Source organism: Sinocyclocheilus grahami, unplaced genomic scaffold (genome assembly GCF_001515645.1).
Source record: "Sinocyclocheilus grahami isolate Dianchi unplaced genomic scaffold, SAMN03320097.WGS_v1.1 scaffold578.1, whole genome shotgun sequence".
Taxonomy (NCBI): domain Eukaryota; kingdom Metazoa; phylum Chordata; class Actinopteri; order Cypriniformes; family Cyprinidae; genus Sinocyclocheilus; species Sinocyclocheilus grahami.
In genome coordinates, this window is record NW_015505757.1 from 412,823 (window position 1) to 417,793 (window position 4,971).

Below are 4,971 nucleotides of genomic sequence, written 5' to 3' on the forward strand. Positions count from 1 at the left end.
AGGAGGACATTCAACAAATAGACCCGACAAACAAGAACTGAAAGGACTACTAGGGCTTTTAAAGGCAGGATAATTGGGGAGGAACGAGACACCTGGAATCAAATGAACAAAATCAACATGAGGAAGAAACTGGGTCACAGGGGCAAAAACACACACACAGAATGATATATTATCCTGACAACTGTTATACTTCTTAGATTTCTAATGTATTAATGTCCTATATATTATGGCCTGCATTGTATATTTAATGCTGTTCAATGTAGGAGTGACTGTTCACTAGATCAATCTTATCAATAAAATCCTATTCTGATACACATTAAATTGAGCCACCATGATATTATTTAACCAACTTGTCACAGTTGCAGGAGATGCTTGATTTATTGATTACAACTGAGTTGTAAGAAACTCTTAGGTTACTGCTTATTCGTAGGGGGAGCATCACAATGGGATGTCAGTTAAAACACCTTGAGGCAATATCCATTTACAAGTTTTATTTCACCAATGCCAGTACATGACTTCATCCACAGGTATCAGACTGGTTTCTGAAGGGTCCGTAATTTCCCAACCAGCTCCTTTGCTGTTGGGATGTCCATAACACTTTGTAGACAGTTATCAACATAAAAGGCCTTGGTGATAGACTCCTTAACATCTTCACAATCCTCTGGCAGAGCTCCTACATGTTTTTGCAAAGCATAAATCGCACAGCAAGGGCTACAGGTGGTTCCAAATGGCAAAACTTGCCATTCATAGACATCAACTGGCCTATCCTGTCTCATGCTTCGCCACAGGAAGCGCAGGAGGGATTTATCAGAAGGCAATAGACCAACTTGATGAAACATGGACTTAATATCACCACAGGACGTTCCCTAAAACGAAGGAGTACGACCAATAAGGATGACCCTAAAGTCGGACCAGGCAGCAGGTGAGCGTTCAGTGATTCTCCTTTGAACATATAGGAACAGTTAAACACTAATCGATTCTTTCCATTATGCTTAACAAGATGGTGAGGTACAAACCAAGACTCACTACTTTCAAAGGCTTCTTCATGACTCAACTTTCTCACATAACCAGACTCAACCAATTTCTGAATCTCTCCTTCATAGATAAGGGCCTGCTCCGGATTGCGTATCAGTTGGCGCTCGGTCCGTCGGAGTGATGACATAACTGCCGCTTTAGGAGCATTAAACAGGGGTGCATGTTTTGAATGAAGTAGAGGAGTGGCATATCTACTCACTCCATGAAGAATGGTTGTAGTTGGTTGATACGGCCTTAGTTTCCTCTCCGTCTGAAAATGGTCATTAGGTTTCCGCCGAACAACACAGACTTGTCCTACTATTGCTTGACAGTCTGCTTCCTCCTGCAGCCATGAAGAGAAATTCACCAAGTTATAGGGTTCTCCTGGTCGAGTAGCTCTACTATGCCGGATGTAATTAGCAACTTGTTCAGGGGGGAGTTTACTCAATAGTTTCTGTACATGAGAAGCACAGGCCAACTCTGCTGCTCCTTCACCTTCACCCCAAGACTGTAACATCCCCACCAAGGCACGAATACGAACTGCTAAGCTACTGAAAGCTTGTGAATCACCAGTTTGAACGGTTGGGAGGCTCATAGTCTCAGCAATTTCTGCTTATTCGTAGGGGGAGCATCACAATGGGATGTCAGTTAAAACACCTTGAGGCAATATCCATTTACAAGTTTTATTTCACCAATGCCAGTACATGACTTCATCCACAGGTATCAGACTGGTTTCTGAACTTAAACAAAATAAATAATTAAACAATCAAGGAATTTCAAATAAAAACAAACAGTAAACTTACATCTGTACACAGCCAAACACCATATGGAATAATCCAGAGCAGTGAACAAGGAATGAACTGACTACTGCTCAGAAGCAACCCTTCTTAAAGGCCCCTAATTGGAGCCAGAATAGGATGCAGCTGTCAACAGGGGGTGGAGCTACAATCACCATGTCATAGGTTTTCCAACAGAGTTTTATTTACTAGTGTATTCTTAATTATTATTTTTATTCATTATATTTAACTTTACATTAATTATATATAACTATTTATACTTAATTCACTTGGTGAAAATATAATTACTGAATTTTACTTGTTAAAGCACATTTATTATTTGTTCTAACACATTTATTTGTTTATTATTTATTTGTAACACATTTATTTAAAGCATAAAACAACAGAGCTGACCAAAGTGCTTCACAATTAGAAAATTACAAAACAAAGTATAATGATAACCCCATCAACACATTCAGGAGACACTTTAACAAAACAATCTAAACTGTAGTCTATATATATATTTTTAAAAAAGTGCTAAATGCCAGAATGGATATCTACAGTACTCAAGATTACCCCACTTCAAATTCAATACAGGTTTAAGCTGATACTATAGAATGTCCACTAACAAACTGAACTAACATAAAGGGGAAGATTAATAAATTATTGAATTAAATCGTTTATTAAAATAAAATAAGATCTTGTGGTGGGCAGCAGATGTCAGTGTAGGTGTGTTCAGCTCAAAGTTGCTGTGGTGATTTTGTGCAGTTGAGCTCATGGATGGATAAACCCTGTCAAACGTTTAACGTCTACAAATCATCAGCAAATCGTTCTGCTGCAGGTCTCCGTTAATGCCGTGAGCACATGTTTTATCACCTTTATTATTCAGTTGTTCTCATGCGACTGGTTTCAGCTGACTGTGCATTATGAAGTACTTTAACTAGTTAGCTTAGCAGACGTTAAACTGCTCCAGAATGATAATGTATCATGTATCCATATGCAAATACAGGTTTATTTGGTTTATGACACCGGTAAACTGTCAGATGTAAACGCTAAAGTTTTAAACACTTGTGTTTGTATGTTTTATCCTTAGGGTCGAGCTAATGCTAGCTGCCAGTGCTAATTGCTAATGCTAACTAAAGAGCTCACGAGCCGTTAAATTCATCATCTGAAAATAAACGTGTAAGTCAGTGTAGAGGTTTCATACCGTAAAACATAAAAAAATATCATTTTAATTTGCCTGTAGTCTTAAAGTTAACTCACTTCTTGAGTTTAAAGCAACAAGTTTGTGCTGATGCTAATGTTTGTGTATGCTAATGTAGTATAGTCTCAAAAAACCCCAGCATATGCTGGTTAGGTATGTTTTGACGCTGGGATGCTGGTCCTTTGCTGGTTTATGTTGGTTTTTGCCAGCACATAACCAGCAAAGGACCAGCACATGACCAGCATAAACCAGCAAAAAGCCCAGCATAAACCAGCCAAAAGACCAGCATAAACCAGTCAAAGGACCAGCTTAAACCAGCAAAAGACCCAGCTTAAACCAGCAAAAGACCCAGCTTAAACCAGCAAAAGACCCAGCTTAAACCAGCAAAAGACCCAGCTTAAACCAGCAAAAGACCCAGCTTAAACCAGCAAAAGACCCAGCTTAAACCAGCAAAAGACCCAGCTTAAACCAGCAAAAGACCCAGCTTAAACCAGCAAAAGACCCAGCTTAAACCAGCAAAAGACCCAGCTTAAACCAGCAAAAGACCCAGCTTAAACCAGCAAAAGACCCAGCTTAAACCAGCAAAAGACCCAGCTTAAACCAGCAAAAGACCCAGCTTAAACCAGCAAAAGACCCAGCTTAAACCAGCAAAAGACCCAGCTTAAACCAGCAAAAGACCCAGCTTAAACCAGCAAAAGACCCAGCTTAAACCAGCAAAAGACCCAGCTTAAACCAGCAAAAGACCCAGCTTAAACCAGCAAAAGACCCAGCTTAAACCAGCAAAAGACCCAGCTTAAACCAGCAAAAGACCCAGCTTAAACCAGCAAAAGACCCAGCTTAAACCAGCAAAAGACCAGCATCAAACCATACCTAACCATCATATGCTGTTTTTTTCAACAGTCTTCTATTAAAAATAAAATATTAGCTTAATTAATCCGTGAGTCTCAAGAACTATCTAAATATCAGTTTTTGGCGTCATACCCTTACAAAAAAGTACCGTGATTTACTATGGTGAAATTATGGTATCATGGTGAAATTATAGTATTACAAATATAATTACCATACTAGTTCTAACTGATTCCATGGTATTTACATGCTTCATCGGAAATACTCTTCTTTAGAATGTGTGGGCACATGCTGCATGTTTGGACATTGTTAGCTTGTCAAAAACACAAGATTAGTTGAAACATAGTTCTGTTTTGCAGTATGTTTAAATTTAATGTAGAGTAGGGTTGTGACGGTGACGAAATTTTCCCACCGGTTAATCGACGTGTGACAACAGCGGTAATACCAGTATCACCGTGGGGGCGGGGGCGTTCCCTCTTTTCCTCGCTTTGTCTTTGCTTTTAAATAGCTTGTAAAAGCCGCGTGCCCATTTTACTTTCACTTTCAAACAGCGGCAATTCGGCGTAAAGCAATTGTTCGTTTGAATTTTCCCTCTTTTCCTCGCTTTCCTTCGCTTTTAAATAGCTTAAAAGCGTCGTGCGCATTTTACTTTCACTTTCGAATTAGCGGCAGTTTGGCATCAATTGCTTGAATGCAACAACAAAATACAATGTCAAACTCACTTTAGTCTATATAAAACATAGAACTTTTATTAACTAAAAAATACACCATGCTATAGTGCAGGCAATGCCTAATATAAAATAACAAATAACTTACATAAAGTTTAAATAGGTATACAAAACTGGAAATAGGCTAAGTAAACATGTATAATATATAACCAAATAAATAAGAAACATAGAATATTTATTAGCAAAACGAGTAAGAAAGCTTGGAGGCACGGCATACACCTTGATGTCAAATAAAAGAAATAAATGAAACAAAGTTTAAATAAAGTACAAATCAGCAAACAATGTGGAACCAATTAAATAAGAAACAAATGTTTAAAAAAACTTCCAAAATCACCTTAGATAAACGGCAAAAGTCAACAGGCTTTTCAAAATCCAAAATATTGCCAAACAGGCGCTTTTGCAT

The 4,971-nt window shown here is 38.3% G+C and overlaps 1 protein-coding gene across 1 annotated transcript in view; it reads left to right on the forward strand.

The window, feature by feature from the left end:
* The first annotated feature begins 2,535 nt into the window (after positions 1–2,535).
* LOC107556764 (signal transducer and activator of transcription 5B-like) overlaps positions 2,536–4,971 on the forward strand; it is a 40,178-nt gene continuing 37,742 nt past the window's right edge. Inside the window, exon 1 of the mRNA XM_016239960.1 lies at positions 2,536–2,646. The gene's annotated coding sequence lies outside the window, so the exon portion shown is untranslated. The remainder of the gene's footprint in view (positions 2,647–4,971) is intronic.